Genomic DNA, 23,913 nt, shown 5'->3' with positions numbered 1-23,913 from the left:
CAGGCACAGGTGACACAAAAATTTAAATAAAAAGCTTGCATTTTCTCTTACTTTCATTCGATAATGTCAAACGCGATCAATTTTTAGGGTAACTCATAAAGTCAAACACAGGCTTCCAAATCAGTACTAAATAGTAATAATGATTTAAAGTCACCTACTTTCAAAATGGCTCTGAGCACTATGGGACTCAACTGCTGAGGTCATTAGTCCCCTAGAACTTAGATCTAGTTAAACCTAACTAACCTAAGGACATCACAAACATCCATGCCCGAGGCAGGATTCGAACCTGCGACCGTAGCGGTCTTGCGGTTCCAGGCTGCAGCGCCTTTAACCGCACGGCCACTCCGGCCGGCTCACTTACTTTCGGCCAGAAACGTGCCCATCATACAGGAACGCATTTTAATAGCTTTCTAGCAGTCATAAAAATTTTAACTACTGTATGAACAAATTTCGGTTTAAGAGGAACATAAAGGATTAATTGATTCGACAATTCCTTGATGTTTACCCGCCTCTTGTTTGGAGTTGTGCCTTGATTAAAACCGCAGTGGCAACGCATTGTTAGTTTTAAATACAGCTTCAACTTTCAAGTGTTTAAAAATGTTAGTTAAACTATGCGAGAAATTACCAAAATATATGGAACATCCAGACGATGTGTTTCTCAAGTATTAATTCATTCACAATATTTTCTGGGTATCCTTTTCCTGTGGCTGACTGTTTGGTTATATTCCGCTCCTTTATCCTATCTTCTTCATTTGTCGAAATTTTGAACGCTCTATTACTAGACTGCGAGGCCTGACTTTTTTTGCCATTCGGATTACAGTATTTATTGTGCAGCAAAATATTCGTTATTTATTTCAAGTTTCTGCTACCAGTCACTTTTTATTTTATGCTTAATCTAACATAATGCAATGCGTTTCGAACATGTTCTGTTCATCTTCAGGCGTTTACAATACATACATTCATAGAGAGATGTTACTTAAAAATAAACAGTCTTAAACTATATTAATCAATAACATTTTGTCCATTGTTTTTTACTGTAGCTGCTGGTGTGGCATTTGGGGGGAAGGAATGGCGCAGTGTACGGATAGAAATCGAAATCAGTAATGTCTTCCACTGGTTTTCTTCTTTGTGGTTGACTATGTATATCACAGCCTGTATAGGATGCAGATAGATTTGCATCAGTTATGTGTTACGAAAATAGTGTGAAAGACTTTTATATGACAGTTGATCACTTACAATTTTATCATCTTGCTGCTTCACTTGCATGCATCACTGGTGTAATGGCGGAGCTGTTGAATGACATTACACTATTGCACATTATATTTTGTCACTGATTGCCAACGTAATTCACTGCACAAATTGCTTCGATGTTATACACACAACACAAGATGGCGGACTGTATCATGTGAGTCTGTATCGATTATCGAGGTGAATCTATTGAGTTAGAACTGGCTTAAAACTGTTGAAGAATTTTGAGTTTTTGAATTCGGTTATCTCATTAAGAATGTTATCTCCATGCTTTGTGTTATGTATGAAAATTTCCATTTCTTCCATGATATACATTCTTTTACTTTTTCCTATTTTGTGTAAAATTTCAAGGTTGTCTTCGGTTTTCAAAGGATGGCCTGTGTCTTTAATGTGAGTTGCTACTGCTGATTTGTTACATTTATCAAGCCTGTAGCAGTCTAAATGTTCTTTGAATCAGGTTTTGAAATTTTTGCCCGTTTGGCCGATATAATATTTATTACATTGGCTGCAGGTAATTTTGTAAATGCCAGATGCATCAAGACTTGTATCTGGTGGTTTTATATTGTGAATAAGCTTCCTACTTATGTTGTTGTTGGTGCTGAAGTTGATTTTTACTTCTGTGTTTTTGAATAGTCTTGCTAATTTGTCAGATAGTATTCCAAGATATGGCATTTTTTACATATTTGACTGCTGGGGCACTGTCAGTTATGAGTGTAGTTTGATGTTGTTTTTTCAGTTCATTTTTTATCTGTTGTGACATGGTATTAATTAGAGAAGCGTCATATCCATTGTTTATTGCAGTATATGTTATGGTTTCTATTTCTTGTTGGAGTTCTGTATGTTGAAGTGGAAATTTGTGTGCTCTGTACAGCATTGATCTATAAGTAGCTTTTTTGTGCGAGGAGGGATGTGTTGAGGAGTTTGGTATAGTGGTGTCAGTGCCAGTTGGTTTTCTGTAAACATTGAAAGTTACCTTTTGGTTCTGTTTTGATATTTTTATGTCAAGAAAAGGTATGGTGTTGTCTTCTTCCTATTCAAGGGTGAATTGAATATTTTTATGTAGGATACTGAATTTGTTAAAAAGGTTTGTCACTTTATCTTCTGTGCCATCAAATAGAATGAGGGTGTCATCTATATATCTCTTATAGAATTTAACTTTGCTTGTGATGTTATCATTTACTGGTAGAATTTTATTTTCTATATGGTTGATAAATATTTCAGCTAATAGGCCACTGAGAGCGCTTCCCATTGCTAGTCCTTGGTCCTGCTTGTAAATTTTATTGTTAAAAGAGAAGTAATTATGTCAGCACTAGATTAAGTAAATCTACAAGTTCTATGATTTCCGGTTTGCTCATTGTCTTGTTTCTCAATAGATTCATTCTTATTATCTCAACTGTTTCATCTACAGGTATACTGCTGTAAAGGTTAACAATATCTAGGGATTGAAACTTGGCTTGAGGTGGTACTGTTAATAAGTTCATATCTGTTCTTTATGGAATATGATTTTTCAAATGTGTATTTTTCTACAAGCATGTCATTTAGTTCTCTCATAAATTTGTAGACTGGGCTATTAATTGAGTTCACAATAGGCCTGATAGGTGTGTTGGTTTTATGGAATTTTGGTTGTGCTCTGAGTTTGGGGACTGTTGGGTTCATCACAATAGGGTCTCATACTTCATTCTCAGTGAAAAGGAAGTTACTGTTGTTGTGGCAATTTTTTTTTGTTTTAGCTTGAAACTTTGGTGTGGGGTCAACTTGGACTTCCAGTGTGTGGTTGCTTGCAAAGAATTCGAGTGTTTTGTGTATATAGTCATCCTTAAACCTAATAACTGTTGTGGAACCTTTATCAGATTTTACTGCCAGGTCATTATGGTTTTGTAGTTTGTTAGTGATTGACTGGAGTACGTTTATTTCAAAGTTGTTTGTTTTTGTTGCTTTTGTGGTTATGTGTTTCTATAGAATTTTACTAGCCTTCTGGCCTAGTACTGTTTGTTCAGTGTCATTAAGTTTTTCAAAGTCACTGGCTATCTTTAGTGAGCATATGGTGTCTTTTATGTTTTTGTGATTGATGCTTGGTTTATATTATGTTTCAAACCCTTATTTAGTAGTGTCATTTCTGTCTGACTGAATTCAATGTTGGTTGAATTTACAACTCTTGGGAAAAAATTTGTGGAAGCTACTTTTCTTATTTACGTATTTATCGATAGGCAGCTTGTTTCTCTTTCTGAAATTGTCAAGCTTCTTTTGATGAGTGCTGTTTATTTTATTATATGCGTTTTTTATTATGTTTCCAATTATATCATGGTGTAATGGGATCTGTGCTGGATGTGCTAATAACATTAATACTAGATAAGTGCTGTAAGCTAATTGGTTGAGGTCTTCTTTCTTTTTATGTAGCTGTTTTACTTCAAATCTTAGCCAGAACTTCTCACCTCTAGCTTTAGCAAGTTGTGCTGAGATAGATTTACAGTTAGTCTTAATGTTCACATATTTAGGTACTATGTTTTCGTATAGACAGGTTTTGTTGAATTTTATATCAAGACATGTTTTAAGTAACTTTAATCTAATGTTTCTGTATGTGCGAAATACTTTCACAACTTGGCTGGTTAAATCATAATTATTTTCAGCCATAATGGCTATATTTGTGAATCGTGACTGTGTGGGATAACTATTTATTTCACGTTTCTGCTACCAGTCACTTTTTATTTTATACTTAATCTAACATAATGCAACGTGTATCCCACACAGTCATGGTTCACAAACACAGCCATTATGGCTGAAAATAAAGATATTCGTTGGTGTCGGCTCTCTGTACACTACAAAAACATGCCTATCTACTTGTTTCTTGATATTCTGATTATGAAATTTCAATTTGCGATTATTTTCATATTCACTAGTAAATTCAGTTTTATGATATTAATTATTAAATTTTCAACGATCTTCACAGCGTTTCGTTGCTCGCCGTCTATCAACAGCTTATTGTCATCTACGTATCGTGTGTAGTACAAGATTTTATCTACCGGATGTTGCACATTGGTGAAAATCTTCTTTCCCATGTAGGTGTGATTCTGGTCTTCAGTCAGAAGACAGGTATGACGCAGCTCTCCATGCTACTCTATCCTATGACGCATTTTCATTTCCGAATACCTAGTGCAATCTACATTCATTTGAACCTTTTCACATTATTCGTCTCTCCGTCCTCCTCTACAGTTTTTACTCCCCCTTCCCTAGTTTCCCCCAGTGCTATACTGATGATTCCTTGACGGCTCAGAATGCGTCCTGTAAACCAGTCCCTTTTTATTCATGTCACAAATTTCTTATTTCTGTTTAGTACTTCCACAATAGTTACGCGATCTACCCATCTATTCTTCAAAATTCTGCTGTAACACTTCATTTCAAAAACTTCAATTGTATTTTTTTCTGGACTGCTTGCATCCAAGTTTCACGTCCGCACAGGGTTACAGTCCAGACAAGCGCCTTCACAAAAGACTTGCTAACACTTAAATTTATATCCGAACTTAATAGATTTCTCTTCGTCGGAAACGTTTTCCTTTACATAGCCAGTCTACATTTTATATCCCCTCTACTTCGAACATCATCAGTTATTTTACAGCCCAAATAACACAACTCCTCTATTACTTTTAGTGTCTCGTTCTCTAATCTACACTCATGTTCAGAAAAAAAACCAGAACACATTGAACGACTAGTGTCACGACGTTCATATTCACAGGACATGTACATTAGTATGTTCTGCAGAAATGAATAGCATTTCAGTCACCTCCGTTCAGCATGTGTTCCGTTGCCTAGTAGGCACAGGGTCCGCCATGGACTCTGATAAGAGACGGGATCGACAAGTGCTGGGCGCGAATAGCGTCCTGTTGTACAGCCACCCACGCTGCATTCACCTGGTTCCTAAGTTCATCTGCGGTGGTTGGCACTGGGTCACTGCACCCGTCGTTTCAGCATATCCCACACATTTTCGACTGGCAACAAGTGTGGTGATCTGGCAGGCCAGGGCAAAAGGCTGACATTCCGTGACACCAAGAGGGCACGTGTTCTTGCTGAAAAATGGCGTCTGGGATGTTGTGCAGGAAGGGTATTGCTACGGGTTGCACGATGCTATTCACGTAGGTCACACTGGTCACAATGGCCTGCACATGCACCAGCTCTGATTTGTGACTGTACCCAACAACACCACACACCGTAAGGCCTTGACTTGGCGCTGTATGTCTTGTGCAAATGCAGTCACTGTGATGCCGCTCCCCCTGTCTGTGGCGAACCAAAATGCGGTTATCATTTTCGAACAAACAGAACCTGGATTCGTCCAAAAACACTATCTGATGCCATTCCTGTCCCTAGAGACGTCGTTCCGTACACCATTGCTGTCTACCATAGTTCTGCTCATTCGTCAAAGGTATGCGGACAAGTCGACCACGCGCACGTAACCCATGCCGTAATAAACAGCGACGGACTGTCACTCCTGATGTGTACGATGTGTTCCACTGTTGCGCCAGAGCCGAGGAGGACGCAGATCCGTCATACAATGCTATTCGGATGACTTATCGATCTCCTTGGGGGGGGGGGGGGGGGGGAGGGGGTCTGATGGTGCGAGTTGAACCATCTCCATCTGTTCTACGTCCTTCTGCGAACAATTCTTCACACACGTGTTGCACTGCCGAACACTTCGTCCCACATGTGTAGCAATTTCCGGGATGGATGCATCACAAATCTCTCATGTCAATAATGCGCCCGTTTTCAAACTCGCTGGTTTGATGGTACGGTCCGTGCATGTATCTGAGAGGCACCCTGCACGTCTGCTCTAGTCACACTGATCCATTACCTCATGTTTATAGCGACAACGAGAGCCGCAGGCACATTTTGCCGGTAGGTGGTGTTGCGCCGTCATAACTTTAATTCCTTCGCCAAATTTTTCTTTCAATTCCTTTACTGCTTGCTCAGTCTACAGATTGATTGACTTCTGTGATAGAGTATAACCTTATTTCACTTCCTTCTAAACCACTGATTTCCGTTTATGCTTTTCGACTCGTATGAAAACGTCTGGTTTCTGTTCAAGCCATATATGACCTTTCGCTCCCTGTATTTTACCCTCGTGGCTTTCAGAATTCCAACAAGCGTACTGCAGTCAACATTGACAAAAGTTTTTTTCTAAATCTACAAAAACTATAAAAGTAGTCTTCCGTTTCCTTAGAACCTAGCTTCTAAGATGAGTCGTATGATCATGTGTGTCATTTCCTGATGGATGGGTGACATATCGAAGTTCAGACTGAAGGAATGAGGTATTCTGGTCTAAAGAAAATTCCTTGTATGTACAAGAGACGGAATGGAATCCACCTTATGTTATGGTATGGACTGTGATGTCATCACAATATCCATTTACACGACTTTTATTTAAAGATAGATGAATGAGAATTTTTATTTGTACATGCTGCAAACGTGATTAATACCTCAGCTCGAAAACAAGAGAACCGTGGATCCTTTGAGATTACATCAGGACAGGGCTTCATCACTCATTGCTATTCAGATGGATGAGTTCCTCGATGACCACTTTCGAGATCACTGGATTGAAACAACCATCACAAAACGCAACCTTCCAGAAAACTCGTTATGGGTAACTATCAGATCCAATATGGATCTCTGTCGGTACAACATAGATAAAGAATTGCACAAAAGTGTTGGGGAAGACTTTCGAAGTACATCTCCTGAGAAAATCCACAAGACGTCAAGCAGGACATTAACGCGAATAAGATTTCTGTGCACAGCATGATGGTGAACATACGGATCCCCTGTATGCATATAGTTCTTATGTGTGGGATTCCAGTATTCAGTCTAAAATATACTGTTTTGATCTAAGGGTACATGGACTTCACTGACACACTCGGCTATAGAAGGTACAGGAAACAATCGGACCTTGAGTTTGTTAAACTAAATATTGTGAGTTCTACACTGAACCCCGAGGCTTCCACATGCCTACATGTTTAACTACAGAGCCAAAACTTTTTAGAAAAACAGTATAAGGAGGGTTAGCAAATACGTTTCTTATCAAAATTATGCTACAGTCTGATTTTTTTGCTTCTAGACATTCCTAAAAATTGCTACACAACTATCACTAATGAAATATATTCGCACGTTTACGATAAATACAGACCTTTCATTCTACGTAGACAATTTTCTATTTGTCCCAGATGATCTAGGCTCTTACCACTAGCCTCAGTTTGCAACACTCTCATATTTTCAGTTTATAAATAAGAACAAGCTGTTCTTGAACTTTTATGGAATAGATGCTTTCCTTATGTACATCGGTGACCATGCAGCTCTCTTAGAATGAAATGATAATTAAATCAAGACCCTAAGCTGCCGACAGGCGTTGATATACATAACGGGGACAGTTGAAAATGTGTGCCCCGACCGGGTCTCGAACCCGGGATCTCCTGCTTACATGGCAGACGCTTTATCCATCTAAGAGACCCACATTCCCAACTTAATGTTCCGAAAGAACAGATAACATCCTCATATAGTTAAGGCTAACCGGCCATTGACCTTCTTCTTCTGCGCGGATGTACACGCATTGCCCGAACTCTTACGGGACTCGGTAAGATTGTCTGCCGCGAGTAATGAGTGTAATGGGCAGGGGCACTACGAATGTAGTGCGGGACAATACGTTGAGAATGTGGGTTTCGCGGGAGGCGTGCCAGAGATAAATCCCTGTAGTCGCGCTATCCTCTGTGTCCTCGGTGGCTCCGATGGATAGAGCGTCTGCCATGTAAGCAGGAGATCCCGGCTTCGAGTCCCGGCCGGGGCACACATTTTCAACCGTCCCCGTTGATGTATATCAACACCTGTCGGCAGCTTATGGTCTTGATTTAATTATCATTTCTTTCCTTATGGACCTGAGAGCTCTACTCATTAAAAAAACAAGGAAATGATACTAAAAAAAATAAAAATTAGGACTGAAGCTTTGTTATGCAATACAGCGCGAATAATTCAGTCAGTTTTTCGCTTTATAATAAGACAAAGACAGGAAACCTACTGGCTACTGGTTACGATATCTCGTGTAGGTATCTGGTGCCAAAAGATGTTCGATTTACAAACGTCAAATTCATTTTACTACACAGTAAATACACATTTGAAGTTCACAATCGTCGAGTTTGTCCTAAAGATAATTCCAAAGTAAATCTTTCATTCTGCAGTTGAATGTGACTGTTTTGAAACTTACTAGACGATTTAAACTGTGTACTCAAACCCAGAACCTTGCCTCGGGGCAGTGCTCTTAGCGACTGAGTTATCTGGGTCGGCTCGCGACCCGCCGTCACAGCAACAATTTCACCGGTAGCTCATTTCCTACCTTCCAAACATCACAGAAGTTTTTCTACATATCTTGCGGGACTAACTCTCCTGGAAAAAAGGGTATTGCGGAGGTAAGGCGTAGCCACAGCCTGCGAGATTGTTTCTGGGTTCGAGTCGCGGTCCAGCACACAGCCACTAAGTTTGAAAGGTAGTTCATTTATCCTGCAAATAACAGAACAGAACACACAAAGCTTTTTTTTTCTCATTGACTTCTCTTTCAAAGTTTCCACCCCAGCCTCTCTGATAATTGACCCCAAGAAGATGGTAGCTACTTCCGCTCGTTAAGCCATGTAGGGGTCGTGTGGTCCCACGTTGCCTCGATGATCGTTGCAGTCTTCAACGTAACCCTGGTAAAGAGCCCCTACAAGGCAATATAACAGGAGACAGGTGAACCAAGGTGTTACTCCTTTCCTTCTGCCTTCCCAACCGGGTTTTGGACCGACTATAGTAAAGATGTGACCGGTCTCCAACTCTAGTCAGCATTTACAGCAGCCATGGGCAGCCTTTGGTGACCTACGGGCCTGGTTCAAATACTTATACAGGGTGTATCATAATTAAAGGCATAAACGCATTCAGTTGAAAGTACACGATACTAGAAGTAAAAAAAGTTTCAGTAAACATAGGGTCGACAATGCATACCTTTTAAGGTACGAGCAATTTTTCATCTTCGATGCTGTGAAACAAATCTCTTCTACTGCAAGTTCTTTGCTTTCCATATTTTGGGAACTGGTAGTATGGAACAAAACAAGAAAAAAATTCCAGTAAACATGTGCTCTATAATGCATTCCTTAAGAGCTATGAGCACTTGTTCCTCTTTGCTACTTTGAAACACATCTCTTCTAATGATCAAGTGCTCGTAACTTTAAGGTATGCGTTTTAGAGCACATGTTTGCTGGACTTTTTTTCTTCTTATTTTGGTCCATACTACCACTTCCCAACATATGGAAAGCAAAGAACTTGCAGAAGAAGAGATATGTTTCACAGTATCGAAGATGAAAAATTGCTCGTACCTCTTAAGGTATGCATTTTCGACCCTATGTTTACTCAGACTTTTTTGCTTCTAGTATCGTGTACTTTCAACTGTATGCGTTTACGCCATTAATTATAATACAACCTGTATAACCTCGCAGCCCAGGTCGTCACGTGACGCGACAGCAATGCTTCCGGCTCATAGTGTCAAAACTAACGTGCCAGACATTAAAGTTTATGAGGTAACGCACCGATAAGAGCGGAATCCCACTCGCGACATGCCACGGCAACAAATTATGTCTCAAAACTCCGTTTTTCAGAGTATAGCAGAGCCCTGGTAATTCAAGCTAAATGGGGCTGAGGCTACCTAGAATTACAAAAATCTCAGATATTACGGAAATATTAGTAAATCAATGGGTAAATCACGACTAAATGTTTAATGAGTACAATAATGATTAAAAATAAATAAAAAACAATGGAATACATACCTGTGTTATATGTACATATACGGACACACATTTCCAAGTTGCGAAAATATGAGTTACATTTTAAAGAAATTGTCCATAGTCCTTTGTTGTAAAACAGAATCTCGTTTTTTAGGAGCAACGTTACGCTAGCCTCTAAAATGCATGCTGTCAGTTGGAGTAGCTTCCACTTGCTGCTCGATATAATGCAGTGCCGCATCCCGGCAGTTTCTCGTCGTCACTGTCTTCAGCGGCTTCATTAACAATTCAACAGTTACGAGATCGATCAATCCAAACTGTTCATTACTGTTTATCCATTCTGAAGCACTACTCGCATTCGCATTTTCCCATCCAGCAAGCTTTTTCATCGGCTCTGCCAACGGTAGATCATCTTCGTCTGTACTGTACGTATCCGCTTCATTCCTTAAAATCTGGTTTCAAGATATTTTTAGTGTCTCCGCCTTTATTTCAGACCATGAATCGATTAGCCATTAAACTACGTCTTTTCTCGTAGTTCTTTTTCCAGAAATTCCTTGATAGTTCCTTTGCTTGTTGTTTGTAGAAGTGTCTGCAGCAAACGACGATGGTACCTTTTCTTTCAAGCATTGTTCCATAGGCTGTATTGAACTCGTCACGTATGGGATGCGTACAATGCACGAATACCGTCACATTGTAATTCCTCCTCATCAGGGTCTGAACCAGCATTGTCAAGTGTTAATATTGCTTTGGAACGCAAGCACTTTTTCTTGAGGTATCTTTTCGTCTCTGAAACAAAATCTTCGAAAAACAGCTTCTTAAAAATATTGCCATCCAAGCAGATTTTTGGTGGACATATGTAATAGGCAGTGCAGAAATAGTGATATTTTTTAAAAGCTCTATCCTTAGTAGACTTCGTTATTACCAGCAGCTTCAGTTTATGGTATCCACTTACATTCAATGCAGCAAGAACTGTTACCTCTCTTTACGTTATTGGCAGCTCGGGACAGCCTTTCCTTCTTTTGAGGGTGAAGTTTTAGATGGAAACATTTTATAATTTAGCCCTGATTTCTCACAAAATTGGGTAACAATTTGAGAATCCTCACGATGTTTTCACCCCAAATTTCTAGCTGCCTTACGCCGTACCGCTTCTTTCACCTCTTCAACTGTCCTGAATTAGTAGTAAAATCGCCCTCACTTTCCTTTAAGTTGTTTTTAAGAAATACCGATTTTTGTTGTAGAACAGGTCCGGAAATTGCATTCCTTTTTTTGTGTTTGTTGAGTAAACCAAACGAACAAAAAACACTTGCTTGATGAAAACTTTTCAATTTTGTCTCTGTTTCTGCGTCAATCTCCAACTGTCACTTCACTACACGGTAACAGGTTTTTTTAATGTTTCTCTTTTTCTAGTCTTTTCAAAACCTCCAGTTTCACAAGCAACGGAGCATAATTAACGTGACACAGGTGGGCTCACTACAGAACAGATGTTACTACACAGCCAACTACAGTACATACAGTACAATACTGGTCAGCCAGTGTTATAAAATGTGTACTGTATTTTTACTTAAGGGGATACGGAATCACCTATCCCCGCAATGTTAATATATGCCTACTATAGGGAACATTTTCTCACAAACTACTGGAGACAGAGAGGTAAAAATTTTACTGTATGTGCATTCATATGTTACAACAATACTGAAACAACAGTTTATTGTCAAAGTATTTTCTTACAGAGATATTGTACATTTATTTTTAAGTAAATTTTTTCCATCGCTTTTTACTAGACTATCACCCCTAAGTCTTTTGTAAATCAAGTAATTAAAAAATCGTTGTTTCAGTATGTAATAGGGACCTATGCCACTACGTCATAAAAATTTCAGACTTCTAGGTTGACCAGTACCTGAGATAATGTTCCTAGATGAAGTAAAAAGTAAACTTACGGGAAACGGAGAAAGAAGATTAAAACATTCCTGATCCGTAGCTAATACCCCCTTCACAGTCTTCATAATCATCTTCAAGTCTTCTTTTGGCACCCCTCTGCACCTGTCTTGCTTTTTTCACTAATGTCTTGATTATATTATCAGCATGCCTTAGTCTGTGCTGATCTAAAAAGAACATAGCACGTACCGTACGGGAACCAACACACATACCCAACTTTTGAAGGACCTGGCATTTAGTTATATTTCCAAGATTGAAGGTTGCCACAGCATCATACACACCAAAATGTAGTGTATTAATTCCGACAAACACTGTTTTTGGGAGACGATGCCATATCACACTATTCAAGCACTCGTTGGGGTTCTGCGTTTTTCCGTGAAGACATTTCATCAGAAGACTTCTGTCAGCCAGATCTCTGAAAATGGGCTTTATTTCTGCCATGATGGCTGATGGTAGACTGTGGTGGTGAATGTATTTCTCTCCTGTTGTTAGTCCCCTATTGTATTTACACCAGCTGTTTTCACCTTTGGGGCACAAACCATGTTGTGGATGCTCATCCGCGGATGCGGTGTGGAAATATAAAGCCCATATAGCTCTCCTCATTTCTTCAAGATTGCCTGTATTTTGCCTGATTGCAAGGCCATAGCAGTTCTGAATGTGGTCTATTATGGAATCAGTCAATCTTCCTCTGCCATCCAAGGTTTTCCCATCATCTAGTTTTTTCCCTTTCATAACTGATTTTAACCTTCTCAGCCTGGCACCCATTCTCTTCTGCACATGTCCTATACATTCAAGTTTGCTTATATTTACACTGTTCCCATATGGTTTGCTTTCCAAAACTTCTTTGAATGCTTTAGAGTCACCATCTCCCAGATATTTGACATAGCGAACATTATACCACTGTGAAGAGCGATGAAAAATTTTCTTCACCCCAGCAACCTCCATGCCACCACTACTACCATAATAATTAGCAATACAGTCATCACTGTGTTCATTTTTCAGCCTGCCTGTGCACCTACAGTATTTAGACATTATTGCAACATCAATAACCTTGCCAGTATCAACACTAGTTGCTGTTACAACACCATTGTTGGAGGTGTGGCCCCTTTTCTGCCACGTGCCATCAAACGCCACTGTGAGGTCACGACTGCCGTCATTTTCTTCCACTGCTTCTTCCACAGCAACCTGCATTGACTTCTGTGCTACATCTTCAACTGCAGATCCTAGTACATAATTGTAAGCTTCAAACTTTGAAGGTGCACTTGGAAGATTTAGAACACCACATAGCATATCACCAGCTGCTTTGCCCTTACCAATTGCTCGCAATCCATAAACTAACCTAATATTTACACTATAAAGTTCAGTTTTCTTGTATCCATTATTTACAGTTACTGAAACCGAACTTGGAAACTTACAGCTGTATTTACAAACACTGCATATTAAATTAAACTGGGCAGCCAGGCCAACATGGGATTCTACTTTCAGAGAAACGTTTCCATGACATTTTTTGCAGCACAAACTGTTTTCAAGAGCTTCACACAATATATTCGTATCAATGAGTTCAAAAACTTCATTCCCTCTATCAAGTAAATTATATTTCTCTTCCAAATCTCTTTGTTTTTTATGAGAAGCACTGTTTTCATTTGGTGTAAGTTCGTTCGGCAAATCAGTAATAAGTGGATTCACATTTTCCAACAGTGATGATGATGAACTGCTTTGCTTTGCTAATGAATCATTATTTCTTTTCTTTTGCCAGTTCACACGCTTTTTAAATACTTTTGCTTTAGCTCTAGGCATTTTCACTGCGAAAAATGAAGCACTAAATACGAAATAACTCAACAACAACTACTTTCTTATATCACACTGTTTACAAAACAGTCCCGCCACAAAGTCAAAGAGTAACTTGAGGAAACCAGAGAGAAACATTTTCGGGCAACTAGTGTATAAATAGTCGCTGGAAACCGGGATATTTGAATTCATGTCACTTTAAAGGTACTGCCAAAAAGTTCATGGTCAGCCACGAGAGACGTGTATAACTAAAGCGCAATACCCGATCTCACAAATATATAAAAATAAAATAGTTATAATTGTAGTAGAGCTATGTATGATACGTCATTTTAAAGAGGAAACATGGCAGAATATAATACGCCAATAAAAAAAATTCGATTTTTTAACCCAAAATCCGATTCCGTATCCCCTTAAGCGTACTATATTTAATGACCACTGTTGCTGAGTAGGCACAACAATAAGGGTAATAATAGGGATAATATGCACTGTACAACTCATTGTCAGACGGTCCCAACCAGTGAAGGGTCGACAAAGAAACAGTCGAAACCTAATGGTCCCTGTCCGTTTGTAATACAAATGCATTAGCAGTCTGAGGCCAAGGTTATTTCTGTGCGTTATGAACGCAACTCTAAGTGGGACAGTTTTACCTGTATTGTTCATGGAAAACTGAAAGAATGTTCGAAATGTAATACATTCGGATTTGCGTAAAACTTACATGCGGACAGCCGGCCGGGTTGGCCAAGCGGTTAAAGGCGCTGCAGTCTGGAACCGCGCGACCGCTACGGTCGCAGGTTCGAATCCTGCCTTGGGCATGGATGTGTGTGATGTGCTTAGGTTAGTTAGGTTTAAGTAGTTCTAAGTTCTAGGGGACTGATGACCTCAGAAGTTAAGTCCCATAGGGCTCAGAGCCATTTTAATGCGGACAACATATGAAAAAGGGTTTGTACGCTACTTTCATGTAAAATTTTGATTTTCTGAAGACCAGCTCGAGTTACACGGTATCTCGAAATACCGTGACTCGACTTACCGGGACTCAACTGTACATCCAATTCATGTTCACCCAGCTTCAGATGTTAAACAGTTATTAGCGTGTCGTGAACTTAGTTTCTCTACTTACAATGTTTCACAACAGCACTGCAAAAGTCAGTAACGCCGATAGCAAAGAAACAATTTCACGGCACGCATGTAAATGTCTGAAAATAGGATGATATGCACCTTGAAATATCATCATGCAAAAATAAACAGATTATAGAAGTAAGTGGATGCAGCTATTTGGATACAAATCACACCTAGTTTCAACCGTTGCAGTGTTCTAATAGTTCCACAGTGGAGAAGTTTTATTTACTAATGTTAATACGAGAAACAAGAGAAAAACAAAGTACGGAGTGAGACAGGCAATCCCAGGTGACAAGCAATTATGAGTATCTCTGCGATCTTTGGTCAGAGTATTTGAAATTTACTGTGTTAACATCCATAAAAACTATTAGCAAGTATCTTTTAAATATTTGTCCAAAAATGTTTTTGATTACTAATCATGGGTTGTTTCTGTGACGCTAAATAATCATTTCTTTCTTCATTTTAAGATGTTTAAAAGTCCAAATATTTAAAATTTATCGGTAATGTTATTGTTGTTGTTGTTGTTGTGGTCTTCAGTCCTGAGACTGGTTTGATGCAGCTCTCCATGCTACTCTATCCTGTGCAAGCTTCTTCATCTCCCAGTATCTACTGCAACCTACATCCTTCTGAATCTGTTTAGTGTATTCATCTCTTGGTCTCCCTCTACGATTTTTACCCTCCACGCTGCCCTCCAATACTAAATTGGTGATCCCTTGATGCCTCAGAATATGCCCCACCAACCGATCCCTTCTCCTTGTCAAGTTGTGCCACAAATTTCTCTTCTCTCCAATTCTATTCAATACCTCCTCATTAGTTATGTGATCTACCCATCTAATCTTCAGCATTCTTCTGTAGCACCACATTTCGAAAGCTTCTATTCTCTTCTTGTCCAAACTATTTATCGTCCATACATGGCTACACTCCATACAAATACTTTCAGAAACGACTTCCTGACACTTAAATCTACACTCGATGTTAACAAATTTCTCTTCTTCAGGAACGCTTTCCTTGCCATTGCCAGTCTACAGTTTATATCCTCTTAACTTCGACCATCATCAGATATTTTGCTCCCCAAATAGCAAAACTCCTTTACTACTTTAAGCCTCTCATTTCCTAATCTAATTTCCGCAGCATCACCCGATTTAATTATACTACATTCCATTATCCTCGTTTTGCTTTTGTTGATGTTCATCTTATACCCTCCTTTCAAGACGCTATCCATTCCGTTCAACTGCTCTTCCAGGTCCTTTGCTGTCTCTGAAAGAATTACAATGTCATCGGCGAACCTCAAAGTTTTTATTTATTCTCCATGGATTTTAATTCGTACTCCGAATTTTTCTTTTGTTTCCTTTACTGCTTGCTCAATATACAGATTGAATAACATCTGGGATAGGCCACAATCCTGTCTCACTCCCTTCCCATCCACTGCCTCCCTTTCCTGCCCCTCGACTCTTATAACTGTCATCTGGTTTCTGTACAAATTGTAAATAGCCTTTCGCTCCCTGTATTTTACCTCTGCCACCTTCAGAACTTGAAAGAGAGTATTCCAATCGATACTGTCAAAAGCTTTCTCTAAGTCTACAAATGCTAGAAACGTAGGTTTGCCTTTCCTTAATCTATTTTCTAAGATAAGTCGTAGGGTCAGTATTGCCTAAAGTGTCCCAACATTTCTACGGAATCCAAACTTATCTTCCCCGAGGTCGGCTTCTACCAGTTTTTCCATTCGTCTGTAAAGAATTCATGTTAGTATTTTGCAGCCGTGGCTTATTAAACTGATAGTTCGGTAATTTTCACATCTGTCAACACCTGCTTTCTTTGGGATTGGAATTATTATATTCTTCTTGAAGTCTGAGGGTATTTCACCTGTCTCGTACATCTTGCTCAATAGATGGTAGAGTTTTGTTAGGCCTGGCTCTTCCAAGGCTATAAGAAAGCTAAATTAGGAAAATGAAAACAACGGAATGGCGAATATCCGGAAATGTGTCACGGCCAGAGTACAATGTGAGCGCCTCGCTCTCTGTCCCACGAACTTCTTCCTTGGACCAAATTGAAATCAATCGCGGGCCGTACTGCAATTAAACTTCCGCTTCTTGAGCTTGTGTGAACGGAAAAATATTTACCGTATGGATATCCAGCTTTATAGGAGTGTTATCAAGACTGTGCGTTGCAATTTGCGTCGCTTTTGGTGTAGGTGTCACGACTTGCCGTTAGGCGCCGGTACTGGTAGGCGACGTAGAGTTTAAACACAAGAATCAGCATGCATTAGAGTCGCAGACGGTCAACAAGTATCTGGACAAAGCTGTTGTATCAAAATAACAGCAGGAGCGCAGCCGCTCTACCGGAGTATCGATGCTTTAAAGCAACACAGAGAGGTCCTCCTTCCTCGCTGGGGCTGAAGATCATGATTAGGAAGTTCAAATTACTGGCGCTTTTCAATTTATTAATGAGAAAGACTGATAGCTAATTGCGCCATAGATTGTTGAAGAAGTTCCTGTCGCCATGAGTAAGAGTGTTGCACGCAATGTGCGATCTCCAGGAGTGTGCGAGCTGTGTCACGACAGCAGAACATTACATGGTCCACCGTTCGGAAAGTACCACTAACAACTGTGAAATGGTACTTCTAGTGCGGTTCCAGGCTGTTGTGGAGGCAGATGGTGGTCACATTTAGCAAGGTTTGTGGCCTACAACGTAAACATGGTACGAAATTAATCAATGTTACCCTGTCATGTGGAAAATGAATTGTGTTTCTTTCAGTGATTTATTCGTTATTTCTCTGTTGCATGCCCTTACAGAAGTTCCCACAGACTTTAATATTGCTACGATCACTCGTTTTTCATGGTGTCCCTCTCAGGTAGCGAAAGTTTAATTATAACCTCCCTGTATTTAGATAACCTAGTCTGAACTTTGAAATAAAATATTACCTGCTGTATAAAGATCAACAGAGAGAAATATTTAGTACTCCACTATACGAAGATAATCAAACAATAATTCATGAAAATGAAGATAATCTTCAGAGAGCCGTTGCTTCTAAATAGAACATGAACATTATACCATTCAAGGAAAACTGCCTTTAAGATTTAAGATTATAATAAACCACTTTCAGTATCTTAGCTGTAACACGAGACGAAATTTCGGTAATGAAACCGATAAAGAGATCCTAAAATTTAACACAATTTGTGGAACAATTAGTACGCACCAAAAACGAAAGCCACGAAAGAGACAGCCGGCCGGAGTGGCCGAGTTGTTCTAGGCGCTACAGTCTGGAACCGCGCGACCGCTACGGTCACAGGTTCGAATCCTGCCTCGGGCATGGATGTGTGTGATGTCCTTAGGTTAGTTAGGTTTAATTAGTTCTAAGTTGTAGGCGACTGATGACCTCAGAAGTCGCATAGTGCTCAGAGCCATTTGAAACCAGTTAAGTTCCATAGTGCTCAGAGCCATTTTTTGAACCACGAAAAAGACAAAGATGAAGTTATACAAAGTCATGGAAGTATCTATTTTGCTTTATGCAACTGAAACATTAGTTCCCACGCAACAGGACACGAGCAGCATCCAGGTTGCAGAAATGACATTTCTCTGTAACGTTAATGGATGCACTAGAGAAGATACCTTCGAGAATTAAGACATTAGAAATGAATTACAAGTTGATTCAGTACTTAGTAAAATAGATCTAAACACGAACAGATAGTGGGAACACGCTGATACAATGCATGAAAATAAACTTCGAAAACAAATTGTTGATTAGAGACCTAGAGGAACAAAACAGAGGGGAAGGCAATGGACGAGGAAGAAGAAGAGTTTTGCTTCCGTCTGGAAAACAGTAAAGATATCTAGGCCTTATTTATTTATTTAATTTCTATACATTCTGTTGCACATGATCAAGATGCAAATTCTGAACATAATTCAGGTAGAAATGGTTGGCAAGAGGCTTTTTTCTGTTTCGTAACCATTAAGTCCGCTGTCTGCCATTAAGATTTTTTTCAGCTACTGTAGAATGGCCAATGAGCAGGTCTCATTACGTATAAATTTAGTGCTTCTCTGAGACATACATTTTCTTATCACAGATCACTAGCCAGCAAAGAAGCTAGTGAATTCGGCCGTCTTAACAGATACGTGCCAGTAGTTCCGCGCAAGATCCGTTCAACGTCCAAAGATTCTATGCACAGAAACAAGTACCGGGTGATCAAAAAGTCAGTATAAATTTGAAAACTGAATAAATCACGGAATAATGTAGATAGAGAGGTACAAATTTACACACATGCTTGTAGTAACATGGGATTTTATTAGAACCAAAAAAATACAAAAGTTCAAAAAATGTCCGACAGATGGCGCTTCATCTGATCAGAATAGCAATAATTAGCATAACAAAGTAAGACAAAGCAAAGATTATGTTCTTTACAGGAAATGCTCAATATGTCCACCATCATCCCTCAACAATAGCTGTGGGCGAGGAATAATGTTGTGAACAGCACTGTAAAGCATGTCCGGAGTTTTGGGGAGGCATTGGCGTCGCATGTTGTCTTTCAGCATCCCTAGAGATGTCGGTCGATCACGATACACTTGCGACTTCAGGTAACCCCAAAGCCAATAATCGCACGGACTGAGCTCTGGGGACCTGGGAGGCCAAGCATGACGAAAGTGGCGGCTGAGCACACGATCATCACCAAGAGATCTTTCACGCGTCTAGCAATATGGGGTAGAGCGCCATCCTGCATAAACATCGTACGTTCCAGCAGATGATTATCAGCCAGGCTGGGGATGATGTGATTCTGTAACATATCGGCGTACCTCTCACCCGTCACGGTAGCAGTTACAAAACCAGAATCACGCATTTCCTCGAAGAAAAAAGGCCCGAAAACCGTAGATATGGTAAATCCAACCCATACCGTGACTTTCTCGTCGTGCAGTGGAGTTTCCACGACAGTTATAGGATTTTCGGTAGCCCAAATTCTGCAGTTTTGGGCGTTGACAGACCCTCGGAGCGTGAAATGAGCTTCGTCGGGCCACAACACGTTACTCAACCAATCGTCATCTTCCGCCATCTTTTGAAACGCCCACACCACAAATGCCCTCCGCTTCACTAAATCGCCAGGTAACAGTTCATGATGCCGATGGATTTTGTACGGATAGCATCGGAGGGTACGCCTCAGTGCCAACCAAACAGTAGTGTATGGAATGCCGGTGCGACGTGCGATTGCACGAGCGCTGACTTCCCCGTGCATAGACGAACCCGCTACAGGCTCCATTTCTTTCTGAACTGTCTCAGCAGCATTACGCCTTGTGCTCGGTCGGCCACTACGGGGTCTATCGTCTAAACAACCCGTGGCTTCGAACTTCGAAATCATTCTCGCCACAGCTGCATTTGTCAACGGACCTCTACGCGTTCGAATCCCCTTCCTATGGCGATAGGATCATAACGTTGAACTAGCACATTCCCCATTCTGATAATACAGCTTCACTAAAAGCGCCTTTTCAGGTAACGTCAACATGCTGCGACTGCAGGCGGAACTGATTCTCTCTCTCATTAAAGTTCCTTTTATACACGATTGTCATGCGCAGTCACCGACGTTTTGCTGTCCAGCGCCATCTGTCGGACATTTTGTGAACTTTGTTTTTTTTTTTTGTTCTAATAAAACCCCATGTCATTCGAAGCACGTGTGTCAATTTTTACCTCTCTATCTACATTATTCCGTGGTTTATTGCGTTTTCAAATTTATACTGACTTTTTGATCACCCGGTATATCCCTGCAGTCACTGTTGCGTATGATGTGCGTTAGCTGAGCACAGAGAATTTCATAACATCATATTCAATGAGCCTTGTTAACGTCCCTGAATAGAGTTAATTCCGCAGCATTTCCGTTAGTGCTTCGGCAGCTAACGAAGTACTGGACTCGGCTAATTTTACTCCTCGATCAAGTTGTGTTGAGCCACATAAGACTACATTAAGGGGCTGTTAGATCAAGACACTCGTTATGCACTTACCATGATCTTCAGCCGCTACACAGAGCGTCGGTGTTTCGAGTGGCTCAATGGAATCCCTTTTGTCGTGACGATTTCTTCAAGTTGGTATTACAAAATTCTTAGTGTCTGTACTACGTCTCTTATACGGTTGCAGACAGGAAGGAACGCCTAGATACGTAGTACATTTATGACTGAAACATAGTACATAAATCCTACTGTAGTTTTGAGGGCAAGGAGGACACGGTCGCCGGCCGAGGTGGCCGAGTGCTTCTAGGCGCTACAGTCTGGAACCGCGCGACCGCTACGGTCGCAGGTTCGAATCCTGCCTCGGCCATGGATGTGTGTGGTGTCCTTAGGTCAGTTAGTAGTTCTAAGTTCTAGGGGACTGATGACCTCAGAAGTTAAGTCCCATAGTGCTCAGAACCATTTGAACCATTTTTGAGGACACGGTCGTGTTAGGATAGAAGTAAGCTACAAAGGTCTAGGCTGTTACCACTCTTCAAGAGGATCAGAGTCTGCTGTGACGCTAGGCGAGTTAGTGCTGACGCAGTCAGTACAGGTAGTTCATCGGAAAATACCAGCGCCAAGTGGATACGACACAACTGAGTCGCGGATAGCAACGGCGACGGCGTCTGCCTGGGGGTTTGACATCGGACCCGATATATCAGGGAGATCACAGTTACTGACCTTCTTGTCGTGACATGACCCAGTTTTGTCCCGATTTTGCAAAATACTGTTACGAGCTTTGCTCAAGTACTGAAGTAACACCATCGATTAGCACAACATATACAGGGTGTTTCAAAAATGACCGGTATATTTGAAACGGCAATAAAAACTAAACGAGCAGCGATAGAAATACACCGTTTGTTACAATATGCTTGGGACAACAGTACATTTTCAGGCAGACAAACTTTCGAAATTACGGTAGTTACAATTTTCAACAACAGATGGCACTGCGGTCTGGGAAACTCTATAGTACGATATTTTCCACATATCCACCATGCGTAGCAATAATATGGCGTAGTCTCTGAATGAAATTACCCGAAACCTTTGACAACGTGTCTGGCGGAATGGCTTCACATGCAGATGAGATGTACTGCTTCAGCTGTTCAATTGTTTCTGGATTCTGGCGGTACACCTGGTCTTTCAAGTGTCCCCACAGAAAGAAGTCACAGGGGTTCATGTCTGGCGAATAGGGAGGCCAATCCACGCCGCCTCCTGTATGTTTCGGATAGCCCAAAGCAATCACACGATCATCGAAATATTCATTCAGGAAATTAAAGACGTCGGCCGTGCGATGTGGCCGGGCACCATCTTGCATAAACCACGAGGTGTTCGCAGTGTCGTCTAAGGCAGTTTGTACCGCCACAAATTCACGAAGAATGTCCAGATAGCGTGATGCAGTAATCGTTTCGGATCTGAAAAATGGGCCAATGATTCCTTTGGAAGACATGGCGGCCCAGACCAGTACTTTTTGAGGATGCAGGGACGATGGGACTGCAACATGGGGCTTTTCGGTTCCCCATATGCGCCAGTTCTGTTTATTGACGAAGCCGTCCAGGTAAAAATAAGCTTCGTCAGTAAACCAAATGCTGCCCACATGCATATCGCCGTCATCAATCCTGTGCACTATATCTTTAGCGAATGTCTCTCGTGCAGCAATGGTAGCGGCGCTGAGGGGTTGCCGCATTTGAATTTTGTATGGATAGAGGTGTAAACTCTGGCGCATGAGACATACGTGGACGTTGGCGTCATTTGGACCGCAGCTGCAACACGGCGAACGGAAACCCGAGGCCGCTGTTGGATCACCTGCTGCACTAGCTGCGCGTTGCCCTCTGTGGTTGCCGTACGCGGTCGCCCTACCTTTCCAGCACGTTCATCCGTCACGTTCCCAGTCCGTTGAAATTTTTCAAACAGATCCTTTATTGTATCGCTTTTCGGTCCTTTGGTTACATTAAACCTCCGTTGAAAACTTCGTCTTGTTGCAACAACACTGTGTTCTAGGCGGTGGAATTCCAAAACCAGAAAAATCCGCTGTTCTAAGGAATAAACCATGTTGTCTACAGCACACTTGCTCGTTGTGAACAGCACACGCTTACAGCAGAAAGACGACGTACAGAATGGCGCACCCACAGACTGCGTTGTCTTCTATATCTTTCACATCACTTGCAGCGCCATCTGTTGTTGAAAATTGTAACTACTGTAATTTCGAAAGTTTGTCCGCCTGAAAATGTACTGTTGTCCCAAGCATATTGCAACAAACGGTGTATTTCTATCGCTGCTCGTTTAGTTTTTATTGCCGTTTCAAATATACCGGTCATTTTTGAAACACCCTGTAAATGCAGGCTCTATTTTATTTATGTCAACACGTTTATGGTGACAAGGTCGCCTCACAGACGGCGTTGCATGTTGCGTATCCTGTATGGACGATGTAAGCACCTTCTAGATCGGACTTCTCCAGTAGTACGGGAGAATCGGGCCGTTCCCATCTGAATAGCAATCTGATAAAACTATTCAAAATGGTTCAAATGGCTCTGAGCACTATGGGACTTAACATCTATGGTCATCAGTCCCCTAGAACTTAGAACTACTAAAACCTAACTAACCTAAGGACAGCACACATCACCCAGCCATCACGAGGCAGAGAAAATCCCTGACCCCGCCGGGAATCGAACCCGGGAACGCGGGCGTGGGAAGGGAGAACGCTACCGCACGACCACGAGATGCGGGCGATAAAACTATTATTTCTACTCGTAATACGAACAACGAGTGCAAGTTAGTAATGTTCGAAGCGTTTATTGCGGGTATTAGGGAGTGAAGTATCCAATGACGTGCACTTCGATGTCTAAGCTGTTATTGCCGACTGTTCACCGTGTAATAGACTTATCTTACCGCGCGGGGTTAGCCGAGCGGTCTAGAGCGCTGCAGTCATCCACTGTGCGGCTGGTCCCAGCGGAGGTTCGAGTCCTCCCTCGGGCACGGGTGTGTGTTTGTCCTCAGGATAATTTAGGTTAAGCAGTATCTAAGCTTAGGACTGATGACCTTAATAGTTAAGTCCCATAAAATTTCACACACATTTGAACATTTT

Source organism: Schistocerca nitens, chromosome 2 (assembly GCF_023898315.1).
Source record: "Schistocerca nitens isolate TAMUIC-IGC-003100 chromosome 2, iqSchNite1.1, whole genome shotgun sequence".
NCBI classification, from domain to species: Eukaryota; Metazoa; Arthropoda; class Insecta; order Orthoptera; family Acrididae; genus Schistocerca; species Schistocerca nitens.
The sequence above is the reverse complement of the archived record's forward strand: the minus strand, read 5'-3'. Positions refer to the sequence as shown.